Source organism: Equus caballus, chromosome 5 (genome assembly GCF_041296265.1).
Source record: "Equus caballus isolate H_3958 breed thoroughbred chromosome 5, TB-T2T, whole genome shotgun sequence".
NCBI classification, from domain to species: Eukaryota; Metazoa; Chordata; class Mammalia; order Perissodactyla; family Equidae; genus Equus; species Equus caballus.
Window position 1 is genome coordinate 100,005,438 of NC_091688.1, and position 17,213 is coordinate 100,022,650.

The window sequence follows — 17,213 nt, forward strand, 5'->3', positions numbered from 1 at the left end:
ATCCTGGGAGTGGACCCACATACTGCTCATCAAGCTATGCTGTGGTGGCATCCCACATACAAAATAGAGGAAGATTGGAACAGATGTTAGCTCAGGGTCAATCTTCCTCACCAAAAAAAAAAAAAGAAACCAGATGTTAAAAAGTGCATAAAATATGATTCAACTTACATAAAGCTCAAAAGAGGCAAAAATGAATCTATCATATTAGAAGTCAAGATAGTGGTGACCGTGGAGGGTTAGTGACTAGAAAGGGACTTGAGGGGGCCTTCTATGGGGCTGGCAGTGATCTCTTTCTTGGTGTGGGTCCTGGGTACATGGGGGTGTTCATTTATGAAAATTCACTGCCTTCTACACTTGCGATCTGTGTGCTTCTCTCTCTGCATGTTATCCTTCAATAAAATGTTTCTGGAAAAAATCAATCAACTCTAACTCTTTGACGTCAACAACTAGCACCTTGATTCTTCTGTCACTTCTGTTTCTCTCTGGAGCTTATCAGCGGGAAATGTTCCACCTCTAATCCTGAAATTCCTCAGCTTACGTCAACCTTCTTATCTGCCCAATTTTGTATGTCCTTCATGGCTACTGGAAGCAACAGCCAGCATGGTTCAAAGAAGACAAAGGTCTGCCATTTACAGTTCTGCGCCCTTGAGTAAGCTCCTTGTTCAGTGTGACTTTGAGGATCTCTACCTGTCAAACTGGGGTAATAATGGCACTTCATATGGTTATGATTACTCGCCATGAGGATTAAATGAAATAACGTGTACAAATGCCCGCAGAAAGCCTGGCCTAAAGGTACTCTTTTCTCCTCCCCACATTGCCCAGTCGCCTTGGCTCTTTATCTAACAGGAATCCAGGCAACAGTAATATATAAAACACAATACTCACCACTAGCTGGGAATTCCTGGGAAACCCCCATTGTCCACCTTTTCTCTTCTGCTTCCATAGTTGAAAAGCACAGCATGCGGTCAATTCATTGGCCACAAACGCACCGCTCTAAGCTCTGTGGGGCCCTAAGTGCACCTTTATCATCCCACAGTTAAACCCTGCTCCTCACAGATTCCCATTCCCATTTCTCTCCTCTCACTTCTACTAAATACCCAATTCCTGCGGCGCTGATAAGATAAGGACCAATTCAGCAACCATCCCCCTTCCGTGCCTCAGGAGGCCTTTCTGTCTCCACTGTGCCCATCCATTTTAGTGTCCCTCCTGCAGCTCCTCTAAATCTTTCTCAAGACCTTGCTAGTTTCAGTTACACTCCTGCCCATTTACACCTTTAACTTCCTGTTCTCAGAGACCCTCCCTGCTCCACCCTGCACACACAGTTATGTCTCTGCCATCCAGCAGCAGCCTATAGGCTTTCCTCTAGGCCTTGTTTCAATATCTGATCCTTCTCCTTTTACTTTCGCCTTCCATAGAAATCGCTTTAAATTGTTTCCACTTCCTCACCAGCCCCTCGCTCCTTCAGTGTTTACAATCTTGCTTCTGCTCCTCCATTCATGGCGATTGCTTTCCCTCTCTCTCGGTTCCTCTCAATTCCCAGGGGCCTCCTAAATGTGAATTTCAGTGGATGCTTCTTAGCATCCATTGACATTTGACTCCGCACCTCTAATCTCTCCTGCAGCAATCTTGTTTGCTTCCACATTTTTAAGTGTTATTTTCATTTAGATGGTTCCCAAATCGTCAACTATGATCTGTTACTGAAGTGCCACATATACATTTCCAAACCACCACTGCATCCTACCACATGATTCTTCTGCTTCTACAAACTCAGACTCATCATAAGATAGGTCATCACTGGAAGAAACACTGTTCAGGGGAAACAGGACATCCAGTTTCCAAAACTGGCTATTCCACTAACTTGCTGAGTTTTCACGGGCGAGTCATTTACTCTCATTGGATTTTCTTCCACATGAAACAAAAGGATTGGGCATAATCGTAATGAATTTTATAGCAATGAAATTTGTAATGCTATGTTTAAAAAGATAAAGCCATCATCTTCCTCCCTCCTACAATCCACCCTTTTTCCTGATTTCCATATTTTTATCAATGGCACCACCATTCCCCTAGTCATCTAAACTTAAAATCTCAGCTTTATCTTCCATGCCTCCATTTTTCTCAAGTCCTACAAGCCACTGGTTGGCAGCCTCCGTTGGAGTGGGCTGCCTTGGAAACATCCATCGCACCCAGCCCCCTTCCCCTTTCTCCCGTTATACACTAGAGTCAAGCCCTCGCTGAACTCACCAGCATTTCTTCCACAGTCCCTTTCTTGCTGGTCTCCATGAAAAGATGGATTTTCTTCATAGGTGGCTCTTATCACATCAAGTCACCGCTCAACGATTTTTAATGACTCCCATGTCTCAGCAAATACATCTGAACACCTTTATTTGGTATTCAGGGTTCCTCACAACCCCGGTCTCACATCTCATACTCGTCTCCTTTACTTATTCTCTGCTGCAACCACAGAGATGGATTTGTTCCCAAAACAAGTCCTGTCATTTTCACCACCCTCTCCAAGTTTGTGCTGTTTTCTCTGCTGGGTGATGTTCTCTATAATCCCTTATTGAAATGCTTGCTCTCACTCAAGGCCCAAGTCAGATGTTAATTTCTACTTGAAAGCTTCCTTGATTCCCACAGCTGGAAGCCATCGCTCCCTCTGACAACCCAGCACCATCATGTTCCTCTCACTGACCCTTTATCATGTTCTAAGCTGATTTATGACTTACATATGCTCATTTTTCCTATTATCTGGAGGGCAGAGGCCATGTCCTCTTTGTACTCAGAACAGTACTGCTATTGCAGGCTTGTAACAGGAGGGGGATACAAGAATGAATTAAATACTTAATATTGTACTTAGCGTATGACAAAACAATAAAATAAAAGTCACAGGGAATGTGCCCTTAAGGAGTTGTCTGGAGACAAATTACTACCCAAGGAGACAATTAAAGAACAATATTTTCTAAAATATTAACACCAAATTGAATTGCTTCTGCTTTAGATTCAGATTTCGTTCCAGCTCAGCTCCAAGTAACTGGATGATATTAGGCACAAATCACCCTGGGTCACTTTTTCCTATCAATAAAATGTAGACTTCTCAGATTTAGCCAAAAACAAACAAAGACATCCAGTTAAATTTAAATTTCAGACAAATAATTTATATACTATAATTAGCTCTTATGCTAAAAAATTATCTGTTATTTATTTGAAATTCAACTTTAACTGCGTGTCCTGTGTTTCATCGGGCAACACTAAATAAGGGAAACTGTTCTTAATCATCTCTGGGGCTTTCTGCTTCAGCATTCTATGCTCAATAGCATTTTCAGAGAAAGGAAAGATAAAACTGGGCTGTTCCCTTGGCTCGTAATTCTTCTCCCCGAGATCTTTGTCCTGGGATGGTAGCTCAGCTATAGACTCAGAAGCCCTCTCGACTCTCTTGCATCTCAAGCCACGCCTCCTTCTCCAGCCCCCTCGCCTCTCTGTCACCCCGTATCCCAGTAGCTTGCTTTCTTTTCACTGTCTGAAAGGATCCTCTTCCCTCTTCTGGGTGCTTGTTCATCGTCTCTCTGTGTCACTAGAATATAATCTCGAGAGAGAAGTGCCTCTACCGTCCTTCCTACCACTGTATCCCCAGCACCTAGAGGAACGCCTGGCACATGAAACACTATTTAAATAACCGAAATATACAGTACATGCTAAAAATAGATTTTTTGACCAATGAGGGCTAAGGGGGTTCAAAGAAAGAAAGCTGAGTGAGGGTTAATGTGGTCAGAAAAGACTTCCTGGAGGAAGTGGGATTTAAGTAATGCCATAAAGCAGTGGTTTGAAGGGAGAGTGGGAATTACCTGAATAAGCTTAGGAACATTTTCAAGCTATCCACGTCCCTGCCCTCCCCCTCGTCCTCACTGGCCCTATCAGAATGTAGGGTGGGAGATGAGCCCTGTGTTGAATGTCAAAGGCTTCCTGGATGATCCTGATATGACCCGTCCAACCCCATTTGAGAACGTCTACCATAGAGTATGGGTAGGATTTGGTTAAGCAGAAAGCATTAAGAATGCTGTTAGCGTAAAGAACGACGTGAGTTGAGCACAAAGAGAAGAAAAAGAGTATTAAGCATCAGGGTATGGAAGTACTGCTCAGACTAGAATGGAGTTAAGGAGTTTGTGCCTTAGCTTGTAGGCAGTGGAGAACGAAGGAAGGCTTTTTAGAAGGCAAAGAAATTGTAAAAATGGGAATTGGTAACTATAATATATACAAGGATCAGAAAACTATGTTGTACCAAACAAAGCCCACTGCCTATTTTTGTAGATAAAGTTTGATTGGCACACAGCCACACCCATTTGTTGACATATCGCCTATGACTGCTTTTACGGAAAGCTCAGCACAATGCCTGTAATGCTCGTTCCTTGTCAAGGTCTGTATGTATGTCCTAAGATCCTGCCACTGCAGAAATGGTCTCATTACCAAGACCCAAGTACTTCCTTTTATGTGATGATTACATTCATACATTCATTAATTCCTAAATACTCGAAAGGATTTTGTATATACAGGTACTGGATTAAGTGCTGGTTTCCATATTTACACTATTGTGAGTCCTAGGCCTTGCTCGTTTATCATATTCCATCTATATGTGGTTCTGATAACACATATCAGTGGTATTGTAGGGTCTACTAACCTGGCACAAAATGGGAAGATACAGTTATAAATAACCACATAGCAAGTTCAAGTCTTTTCCCAGAAACTGATATCTGACAGTTGGGGATTGGCATGAAGTGGATTCCCAGCAATAGCACCAGACACATGAGCAGGCTGGGTGTCATGGCTAAGTTTTCCGGTAACTCCGGAAATATCTGCTCTTACCTCTTTCCCTATATAGTTACAAAACACTAAGCCCCATCCTTGTCACCCTTCTAGTCCTCCCCCAACTCTAAGTCTTACTTCTGGGAATGATCGAATAATGTAGGCAAGTGGCTAGAGTCTGGTTTCCTAAAAGCCTCCTTCTGGAAGCAGCACAGTCTCAGACGGCTTTAAAGGAGCTTTCAATCTCCTCCTACCCGCGAGGGTAACATGGAAGCAAAAATTCCTTTGGCTACAGTAGATCATGTAGCATTTATTCAAGAAATAGTAATCCAGACAGAGTCTATTGTGCTAGATGGTTGGGTCACAGTGGTGAAAAAATAACCACTAATGAATGGCTTGTGAATAACTAGTCTTAGTGCCTAGCTAGAGTTATATTCCACTATAGGCAATTTGATTGGAGTGGTGAGGACAGAGGGGTGACAATCACTGGGTGCCGTGCAAAACTAGAGGATGGTCGCCTAACGAAGTCTCTGGCACTTCTTGGAGGAAGTGGTGCCCACGTGATAAACTGAAGCAGTTACCTAGATAAACAGGAGGCTGGGGGAGGAAAGCCAAAAGAAGAGAAGTTCTAAAGGCCCCGAAAGAGAATATGAGGCCCGTGCTAAGAGCTTGTTACAATCAGTTGCTGGTGACCCAAGAATAGCTAAACAGCTCGGTGGTAGAGCCTAACCACTCTGGTGCGTCGCTCAAGGAAGCAAGGGCTTTGCTTCTGTTCCACTTTTTATATCGTCACCAAATTTTTTCATGAATTCTGGCCATCACTTCACCCTTTGGAACATCAATTTTCTCCTCTGTCAGATGGGGCTAAGAAGACCTCCCGTGCAGGATGCAGTGACACACTGTGTGGGAAAGCGCTCTGCAATCTCGAAAATGTGACGGGTTATTATTCCAGTTCCTGCCGCCACCCAGGCCACTCTCTATTGCCACCCTCTGTCATCCATCCAGGTTCCCTCAGCAAATGCAAGCCAATTTTAATGTCATCTGCTGACGATAAATCAAACAGGGTGATCAAGAGCCAAAAGACCAGCTTTTAGGTTCTCTCAGGCTACACAACACCACAGCCCAGGTCACGGTAACAGAGAACAGTCAGATGGCCATCCGGGAAACTTAGCAAACTGGGCGATCTGTAATTTTTTTGTTTTTCTTGCTCATTTGACAGATGTGAAAACTGGTACGGGGAGGAGGCTCAAGAACGTCCCCAGCTAGGAAGGAAGGCTGAGGAGGTCTGGTTATCGGAGAGCTGTGCATCTCCAAACCAGTGGGGCCCTTCTGCTTCAGCCCTTCCTCAAGTCCTCCAGAAGCCAGCGCAGGGGCAGTGAACCGCAATTTGGAAGAAGTTTACTTTCCCCATTTTCACCCAGTAATGCGTGTCCTAATCTGCCCCACCCCCCGCCCCACTTCTAGGCTTACTGTAATTGACTAGTCCAAACTTCTGTGGTTTGGGAGGCTAATGGACACCTTCCAGACAAAGATAATCAGTTGGATGAGCAGCAAGTTCCAAGCTTTAGAAGGAGCTTCCTCTAGAGTTCCAAAGGCCCTGTGGTCTTGTCACTTGGATTTCTCCCATCCAAAAGTCATTCCTTAGGAGAAGCTCAGCAGCCATCCCTGCAAGAAACAGGTCTTTGTAACTTGCATGGGTGTGAAAACCAAACCTGTCACTTGGGAAAGAAACTCAGCTATGCCCACGGGGAGGAGAGGCTACGGAATAGATTCACGACCCAGTTTTAGGAAGTATTTAAATGAACATTAACATTTTCATTGCATTGTTATTATTCTGTCATGAGGTCACACTCACAGGTTTACAAGAATTCCTTTTTCTAATCCCTCTTGTGTTTTTAAAACATATGGACAGGCAATCTGGTGTAGTTAAAACAAAAAAAGAGGCTATCCTAGAGGCAAGAAGATTGGGAATGCTGCCCCAGCCTTGTCACTCTCTAGTATTGAGGGTCTTGGCTGGTTGGTAAACCTCTCTGGGCCCCAGCTTCCTCCTCTGTGACACAGAGATAACATTCTGAGTCCTTTTCACCTCAGGATCAACTGGAGCAAGAATGACAGCCACAAGAAGAATGTGAAAGAAGTGGCTGGAGGATCACGATCTCTGACTCAGTCTCCTGTAGCCCAAGCCTCCTACGGGCCTGGGAATGCAGCAGGCCCTCAGGAAATACTTGCTGGTCAAATGAAGGAACTCCAAGACGGGTCTTTAAAATAATGGGAAAAGAGTGTCCTTAAATTATTAAAAATTACCAATTGACAAAAATCTGCTTATCCAATATTGGTCGTCTGGTGAATACTGAAGCCACGTGAGGCCTAGAATACATTTGTAGCTTGTCCTGTGGTCCATTTGTGAACAAAGAAACGCTTTTCTTCTGAGTGTTTCAGAGAACTAGACCCCATGCACACATACAAACACACATCGTACACATCTATATTAACTGTGACTAGGGAGAAAATGGGGCTATTTGTAGTATTCATAGCTTGATCTTCAAAGCTCGCCCATCTAAATATTATTTATCTGTAATGCCACGTTTGGGTGAGGAGCCACAGTAAAAAAGGTAGCAGACTGGAGAATAGGCCATTTATGAAGAATACATTTGGATACTAGAAATGGACCGGTTGTGATGGCCCAATCCATCCAGGGTAGACAGATTGCCCTGGTATAGAATCACCCCCCTAAAGGAACTCAGACCCTCCGGGAAATCCAAAACATAAGGCAGGGTAAAGGCCTTGAGTGCAGGGTCTGCGTCTTAATTCATCTTTGCAGTCATAGCCATTCACACACTGTAGGCATCCAATAAATGTTTGACAAAGGTATTAATGAGTGAGTGACTGGGGAATGGAAAGAGCTCGGGCCTGGGAGTCAGGAGCTGTGGGTTCCACCCCACACTCTGTCATCAGCTGTGTGAGCACAGGGAAGTGGTTCCAAACCCCTGTCCCTCACATGTGAAATGGGACGGTTGGGTAAATCAGCAGCCCAGAGTCAGCAAAGTACAGTGAATTGGCTGCTCTCTGAGCTGGGAGACTGTGCCACCGTCTCCTCCCCACCCTAATATGGTTTTCAGTCTCCACAGTAGACAATGAGAAGTGAGTCCAGCCAGAAGTGATGTTCCAGGCTGCAGTCAAGAATGTATTCTGAGTGTGGTCCAGGCACCCAGAGCTAAACTAATCATTTTCCCTTGCACGGTCAGTATCTCAGGAAGTCTGGTGAGAAAGGGAACTAAAATCACCAGAAAATGAATTTATTCAAGGAAGCTATTGACTTTGATCAGCCACTCTGCTTGTTGCAGGATAAGCCTGTCAACCCCGAGAATGAAATAGGACCTTTGAAGTTCTTCTTACATAGCTGAAGAAGACAAGAGCAAGAACACTAGAGAGAAGACATTCCTCTGGATGCCCGTGTTGTGCAATAGAGCAAATGTCCCCCATATGCATTTTGGTGGATTTTAATATTCATGCCTTTATGAGTTGATATTACAGCATGTTATTTTTCCTTGTAATATTTTTATTCTCAAATTTAGTATTATTAAAAAGTACTATAGGAAAGGCCACCATGAGCAGAGTGCTTTCCACTTCACTAGGTGTTTTCAGATCCGTGTAAAAGACGTTTCAGGATCCAGCGGCGTCCTCAGGGGAACCATCCAAGGGAGAAGGCAGAGAAGATGATACCTCAAGTTCCATTGTGTGGAAACTCTCCTCAATTTGCCAGAGAATGTCTGTAAAGTGGAAATCTAAAAGATATCAAGTACAACATTCAACTGACGGGCCACATACAGGTTTCGCTGACATATTGTGAGACTGTGTGGTTAGTGGAAAGAGCACCAGATGTGAAGGCTTGGGTTCAAGTCCAGACTCCGCCCCCTAAGAGTTGTTTGACCTTGGACAGATGACTGATTTTTTTTAATGGGCAGCAGTTTACTTATCTTTAAAGCATATGCAATAATCTCCCCCATAGTTTCGCTGTGAGGATGTAAGAGACTGTGAAGGCCCAGCACACAGTAGGCATTCCATGAACGCTAATCCTCCTCTTTTGCTCCAGAGAGCTCTGCCCTTCTGTGGTCTACTCAGTTCTTCCATCACCAAACCAACCAAGTGAGACCTATCCGTCAGTCAGGTAAGCTTCGTCTTCTCTTAACTCCACTTGCCAAAATATGTTCTCTTTCCCCAGAAATATACTACTCCTCCTATTTTCAAAGTTTGAATGAAGAGCCCCACCCAGCCTGATATGACTAGTCTGACTTATGAGTTAATCTTAAATTTGGGAACAAAAGTCAGCGTGAGAACAAAAGTGTATTGGTATGTTGTTCTGTTGATGAAGTTAATAAGATATTAAATTAGTATGGTGTCATAGGATTTACCATTCTTTTTTTTTTAATTTTATTTTAAAGATTGGCACCTGAGCTAACATCCATTGCCAATCTTCTTTCTTCTTCTTCTTCTTCTTCTCCCCAAAGCCCCCCCCCCCCCCAGTACATAGTTGTATATTCTAGCTGTAGGTCCCTCTGGTTGTGCTATGTGGGACGCCACCTCAGCGTGGCCTGATGAGCGGTGCCATGTCCGCACCCAGGATCCCAACCAGTGAAACCCTGGGCCACCAAAGTGGAGTGCTCAAACTTAAACACTGGGCCACAGGGCCAGGCCCTACCCTTCTTTCTTATATATGCTCTCTAACTATATATCTGAGGAATTTATAATAAGGAGCGCAACTTTGAAATGATACCTAAATTCATTAACAAATGAGTAAAACAGCTTTGGCAGACTGGTACATACAATGGAGTAGGTCACAATAAAGCCACCTATTCTTACCATGTGAAGTATAAGGTAAGAAACTACAGTGGACTAATAATCTGAATCATTTAACCCTACTATTTAAGATTCTGCAGTGAATGTCATCATGCGGTGGCTTTTTGGATAAATGCATGAGAAAGTGCAGTCTAGGTGACAGCATTCTTGTGAGGACCTCCTTTCATTCTCACTGTTTGGATAAATTACAAAACGAAGCAATGCCATTGTTTTATTCCACCTGCTTTGTGGAAGAGTTTGAGAATTGCTTTTTAAAATTTGTTTCTTCGTCATGTTTTTCTGGTAGAAATTTAGTATTGAGAGCTGTCTGTAACCTGATGAATTTTGAAAAAGCTTAAACCAATACCTTCATTATGTGGTACAAGTTACTTATAGAAATATTGAAAATGGGCAAAGCCCAAAATGAAACCTTACAATACAAATATCCGTTCACGAAATGGGAAACGGTCCAGGACATTAAGTAAAAAGCGGTGTTCCATCCTTAGGGATCTAACACAAGATCCTCATGGAGGAAGGGAGGGAAGCGACTCTAGGAACACTGAGAAATTCAGTCATTTTTCCCAAGGTCCTGAATCAGAATCCATGTGACTCTGTTTAACAGTCAGCGAAGGGTGATATGGTTAATGGGTGTATAACGAGGAAAGAGACAAAGGAAGAAGAAAGGATCAAACACCAGCATGTGGCAGCTCAAAGACAGAACTGAAGAACCTCCACAAAATCAGGCAACTTTGAAATGACTAAACTTAATTCCAGCCTAACAGTGTGAAATACAACATTCTTCAGGAGGACAAGTGTTTCTGCATGCATCTTGAGTCATTGAATGTCAGGGCCTGGAAGTGTCACCTCACAGGCAAGAGCCTAACTTCTGAGCAAAGAAGTTATAGGGAATTATTATGCACTTCATGCATGCTCTAAGGAATCCTGTGCAGAACTTGAGAAAAAATTCACATGAACAAGAACTGCTATGAATTACTGAGGACCTATTATGGGCAAAATATTCATTGATGCAACAAATCTGTGTCAGCCACTCTTCTAAGTCCATGATAATGAACCAAAATTACAAAAATTTCTGCCTTCTTGGAGCTGATAGTTCATTATTTAACGACATCTACACAATCCTAACAAAAGCCACAGAAGGTTATTATTCCTATTTTGCAGAGATTTTAAAAAATCGAGTAACTTGTCTAAGGTCACAGAGCTAGGAACTGATGAGCCAGAATTCAGATCCAGCTCTGTGCAGCTCCAAAGCCTGAATTTTCTCCTGCTCTGCTACACTATCTCCTATGAGCAACAGAAAAAGGATTCTAACAAGGGTCGAGAGATCTACTGCAACTCGGATGAGTCTTGTCCATAGATGTACACTTTCCTGTTTGCAGTAGACAGACCACAACATACGAGGCAGCAGCTACTCTGTACCAATAGTCAGGTTCTCATTCATCCAAAATTTATTAATCAGGTATGTGTCAAACCTTAGACCAATTCCTGGGGATACAAAATAAGACATAGCTTTTGCTTTCAAGGAGTCTAGTGGGGAAGAAAAACATAAAAATGGATCATCATAGCACAGCATGAGAAGGCTGAGGAAAAGATAAGCCCAGGATGCTCAGGAGAGTGCAGAAAGCAGGTTAACACAGACTGAGGGGAAAGGATGTTGACCCTTGAGTTGAGTCTTAACCAGCTGGGGTTAGCTTGGTGAAGAAAGGGGAGGTGGAGTGAGAAAGTGCTAACGTGCTTTGAGTAGAGAGAATGACATGTGCAGGGAAGTGAAAGGCAGCACGGTGTTTGAGAAACTGCAAGTATTTCGGTGTGATGGATGGAGCTTGAGAGAGAGGCTCCTGAAAATTGGCTGTACTGTATTTTAGCAAGATACGCGGCAGACAGGACAGAAATTGGGAAGCATACTTAGAGATCCAATAATGAGCCATGAAACTTATTTAATGGGTCTTGGCCAGTATTTATTTACAACAATAAAAGACTAGTCTAGAATAGAAAATACCAGCTATAACATGGAGTAAGGTATTGTTTCATAAAACACACACATATGTGGGGACCGAGTCTTGATGTAAAATGCAGGTCTTACTGTGAGTCATGATTAAAAAAGCACTGATCTACTCTGTACCTTCTAAGGGGCAGACTGTCTCCTTTGGACCTATTCAACAGCGCTCCCCTGGAGCCCCAACTATCTATTCTTTTCTGCAGACAAAGAGAGGTTGCTTGGAACAAACTTGTCCCAGTTTCTTAAAGACTTTCCATATTGCTAAATCCATGATCTAATTCTAAATCTCAAGTGGCTACACAGATAAACTCCAACGACAAGGGCTATTTCTGAAAAGCAATTAATATTTCCATTTTGAAGAAGTGAGAAAAAATACACACGTAAAATGAAGCTTCAAATGACTCTGAGAAAATTTGGTGCCAGTAAAAAGTTTTCTGACCCAGCTATGTTTTCCACCAGATGAATCACCCAGGTACAGAGCCAACGCATGTGAGTCATGCAACACACCCGATGTTGTATCTTTGTCTTCTTTTCCTTTACACAGGGATTCTCCCTAAAAATTTTTTTTGGATTTTATTCTTCACTTTCTCTCCTAGTTCAAGCAATTTCTTGCCAGTTTCTTTGCTCTTTGATTTTTCTCTTACATTGTTTAATCTTGTTTCACTCCTCTTTTGTCTGATCATTCTGAAGTAATTAAAAAGTTAATAAACAACAAAAATCCATATAAAATATGGCTTTAAAAAAGAAAGAAGTTAAAATGTTAATTTTTTTCTTTTAAATTTATTACTCGTCTATTTGCAAAGCACAAAAGTCAAAGAGAAAGTTAACAGAAGTTGTTTAATAGATACTTCTTAACTAAATTACCTAATATAGGCTATTAAGACAGTGGAGATTGATAAAAATGAGTCAAAAATTCACTCTGGGCATAAATTACTTAGATTGTTGGCCAATATCAGTAGAATTAATCAGAAATTGTGTTTGGTGGGTCAGCACACACATTTGTCTATGAATCAACATTCAGAAGTCAGTGTTGGAAAGGACGGATTACTTCTCCAGGCCTAATGATTTATCTTTGTCTAAAGATACATCTCTCTTCTCTGAGCTGTAAAAACACCAAGTCTTACTGGGAGGAGCTTTTTTAGAATCATAGACTTCTTCAACTTGAAAACAGTCTGCAGGATTATCTGATCCAGAGTCTCTCAACCAGTTTTATAAGCTTGAGAACATAAAAATATCACACGCCTGGCCCTTACCCAGATTCCGATGGCCTCTTGGTTGGGATTCTATGCTTTTTATATCTCTATTGGCTAAGAAGAGTTTGTCACGTTTTATTTTCCATGGCTTCCAAAGATATTTTTCTTTTATTTTTTTTAAATGAAAAATGCAATGTTGAATATGCTTTGTTCAACTATGTTTAGAACTTGGGAATCACTGATGTAATCCGCCTCTCCATCTTACAGATCAAGAGAACGAATCTCAGAGACGGCAAATGGCTTTACCCCCAGCTCCATCCTCCATGGCCCTGGGACAGTACGTGCAAAGAACACAGCACATGTCCCATAAATATCAAATTCAACCATCTTAAAAATGGCCATAGAGGGAAAAAATGAGCACGGAAGTGACTGACAAGAAATCATTCACGGAGCTATAATCCCGTGGCCAACATTTACTGGGCAGGGTGATTTTCAGGGGATTTCAGAATTTGCCCTTAATTTCTGTCACATTTTAGTCACTCTGCCAAGAGCCCCAGGCAAACAACGGCTGCACGTGAGGGGACACTTGTGCAAGCAAATGGTGTGAAAACAAAGCTGCTTTGTTTGGAGCGCCTGCGAGCTCGTCCCTCCCTGCCTAACCTCGAGGACCTCAGGAAAGGTCATTTGTGAAGTTCTGGTGTGTACATGAGTAAACTTGAATCATCGTGTGTCACAATCAGAACCACTAACCCAAATGCCAAGGGCCAGATTACTGTGTCCTCCCCAAATATGTCAGGTCTGGGCTGCCGTGTCACCAGGGTACCCTGGCTGTGTTTGTGGTTCGTCTTACCCCCAGGGAGCTCTGGCCCATTACAAACATTTATACTTAAAGCCATAGGAAAAATATCTTGAATTCATTCATATTTACCTAGAAAGGACAGAAGGACAAGAGAAATATTTATGTTACTTTTCCAATTATGTAGAATTAAAATGTCTGAGGGAGTCTCAGGCACAGATCACATCTAAAATGTAGAAGGAAAGGGAAAGTAGAGTTGATTACCTGAGTAATTTGGACACAAACAATAAGGAAAGAAGAGTGTATTTTATATGGGGCAGGTGTTTGAATTATGCATGTTCATTGATTACAGTGATCAAAATTACAGGAAACTTTTTTTTTTGGTAGAAGATTAGCCCTGAGTTAACATCCGCTACCAATCCTCCTCTTTTTGCTGAGGAAGATCGGCCCTGAGCTAACATCCATGCCCATCTTCCTCTACTTTATATGTGGGATGCCTGCAATAGGGTGGCTTGAAAGTGGTACGTAGGTCTGTGCCTGAGATCCCAACCAGCAAACCCCGGGCCGCCAAAGCAGAGCGTGCGAACTTAACCTCTGCACCACCAGGCCGGCCCCTATGGGAAACTTTTTAACCTGCTAGCTCATTCTATTTAATAACCATCGTTTCATTTTATGGACATCTACTACTTGATAGCTGTGTACTTAGTGCTTTCTGTGCCTTGCTCTGTTCTTCTTACAATAACCGTGCAAAGTCAGTATTACTAACTTCGTCTTTCAAACTGGTAAGCAGTAAAGCTGAGATTTGTATCCAGGGTTATCTGTCTCCAGATAAGGAATTGACCTTCAAAGCCTCTAGTATCATTCTAAATCCTCATTTTGCCTTTTAGTAGCTGCGTGACCTTGAGCTAGTTGCCTAACCTCTCTCCATCTCCTTTTCTTTATCTTCAAAATGAGGTTAATGACAGTCTCTGCCTAAGCATTTGTTATATGGCAAATAAGCACGTGAAGCCCTCGCTGGCACAGAGTATGCATTCAGCCAGTGGTGGGCTTTTGTAATTACTGTAATGATAGCTTATTATCAGTATATCTGCACATAACCTGGACAGTTAAGATGCTCAGACATTGGGACTAAAATTTTCTTGTTGACCTCAATTATCTGGAAATTTGTTGTAAAGATCAAATCTCAACTCATAATTACATGATGGGAAAAGATCAGGTCATTGCCAGTCCTTAGGGCCCATGGAGCTCAGCTTATGCTGTGTCACATATGTGGACCCATTTGACGTCAGGAGAAATTGTCTTAACATAGGTCACCAGGCTTGCAAAACCCAACAACCATAAAGTCTTCTCTTTAACAGGCTGGTAGCTCTGAAAAGAGGGAAATATGAATAAAATCCACAAATTCTGTAATCATCCCCAATGAATTAGTCCCTCATTTTGAGAACATGGGAGAGTAGACACCAGTCTCAACATAGCTGAAAACAAAACTTACGAGTTTTCTGAGTAAATTTTATAGAATAGGGGCACCATATGACAGCACGTTGATGTGCACAAGAGCCTGATGTGGCCTGGTGGCTCACTGCTCTGCTGTCACACTGGACCTGTTTACCAAAAAAAGCCTAGATTCTGGAGTCAGACTTCCTGGATTCAACTCTTGGCTTCTCCACTTGTTAGCTTCCTGATCTTAGAAAAATTATTTAATCTCCTTAAAGCTCAGTTTTCTTATCTGTAATATGGACATTTTAAGGACACCCACCTCGCTGTATTTGTTTTAAAGATTGATGGAGATATTACATGTAAAAGCACTTAGCCCAGAGCCTGCCTGATACAGCGGAAGTGCTCAATAAATGCCAGCTATTGCTCTTTGTTGTCAGTCTGAATCTTTCTGTGTCAAGTAAAGATTTTGCACCCCTTCTGCATTTATGAGATCTTGACAATTGGGAGACAAAATGGTGATTTCTTGGGTAGAGGAGTTGCCCTTGAAAGAAACCTAGCAAGCTGAGGTACAATGGGACAAAGCATCCTGCTTGGACCTCTTAGGTATAAGGCTCAAACTCAGCCAGTCAGTTTCCATCATCATCCCGACGGGCTGCGTAGTTCATTCTGTATACATCATTCTTTCATGGAAGCCATGCTTCCTCCCTCTGAGCTGAGGCATAAGGGGTAGTGGGGGAGGGGGAGGGCTCCTTGTGGGCAAGGCTCCAAAGCAGCTTCATGAAAGTTTATTATGGGCTAGGATCTAGCAGGGGATGCTAGTGTACGTGCTTACTCCTCGCGTTGGAATTTACCCCTGCTTCCAAATCAAGCATCAATTAAGTTCAGCCACTGAAGTGTGATGGCTGAATGCTATAGAAGACTCATTTGGATTTTGTGTCAGATTCACTTTTTATTCATGATATCAAATCTCAAATGAACTCTCAATGCTGCCTGAATCCCCAATGAGTACTTACTTTCTGTGACACTATGTCCTACCTTCTTTCTTCTCAAACCTCCCATCTGCCTCCCCCTCCACAATTTAAACCATCAGATGAGAAAGAACTCTCTGTTTTTATTGACTATGTGTACAAACCTATCTCATAAGATTGTTATGATGATTAAATGAGTTAATAAATGAAAATTACTCAGAACATTTTTAGGCACACAGTAAACTTGCGAAAAGTATTTGCTACGACGATAATTCTTATTACCTGTGCCCAAACTCATTTCTTCCTTCTTCCCTCTATCACTTGAGGAGGGGTCCCTGCTCCTGCCAAAGGCCAAGCCCTCACCTGCTTTCTGGATGCCACTGCCCTATACCTCCTCTAGGATTGTTCCTTTGATATTTCCCCTCTCTCTCCATCATAACCTCCCTTTCTCTCTGAATTTTTTTCAGCAACATACAAATATGCTGTATTATTCTCAAGTGTTCAACCCACTCTGAATCTGGCTTCTATCCTTAGAAGTCCAACAAATCTGCTCCTATCAAGATCATCAATGACTTCTATGTTCCAAAACCAGTGGTCTCTTTTCTATCCTCTACTGACTTCAACACAGCTGATGGCCAGCTCCTTCTCAGAATACTCTCCTTTCTCATGTTCTGTGACACCACACTCCTCAGGGTTTCTTCCTACCTCTCTGATTATTCTATCTCAGCCTTCTTCCCAATCTCTTGCTTCTCTACTCAGTATCTAAATGTTGTCATTTTCCATGGATGTGGTCCTGGACTTGTACAATCCCTTTACACTCACTCATGCCCATGGATTTATTCACAATTTATATGCTGAAAACTCAAAATTTGGATCTCTAGCCTAACCTTTCCTATGCCCACATGACATCTCACAACACTCCAAATTCACAGCTAAAACCAAACTCTTGATTTCCTTCTCATCCCACCTTCCAAAATTTCCTCTTCTAATCTTCTCTGTCTTAGTCAATGGCACCAAGACTATGCAGCGGCTCAAGCCAGAAGCCTGGATTTCATTCTTGACTCTTCTTTCTCTTAACATTTCTACCTTTACCTCTCCCATGTAATCCATTAGTAAGTCTTGTCTATTCCCTCTCCAGAATACATTGCAAATCAGTCCACTTCTCTCCATCC

At 42.4% G+C, this 17,213-nt stretch overlaps 1 protein-coding gene across 7 annotated transcripts in view; it reads right to left on the reverse strand.

Annotated features, from left to right (window-relative positions):
- The window catches only part of PDE4B (phosphodiesterase 4B), a 486,666-nt gene that overhangs the window by 63,713 nt on the left and 405,740 nt on the right, over positions 1–17,213 (reverse strand). Inside the window, exon 2 of one of the 7 annotated variants that reach the window (XM_070268888.1) lies at positions 6,265–6,459. The exons of the other annotated variants lie outside the window; for them this stretch is intronic. The gene's annotated coding sequence lies outside the window, so the exon portion shown is untranslated. The remainder of the gene's footprint in view (positions 1–6,264; positions 6,460–17,213) is intronic. 7 annotated transcript variants of the gene reach the window in all.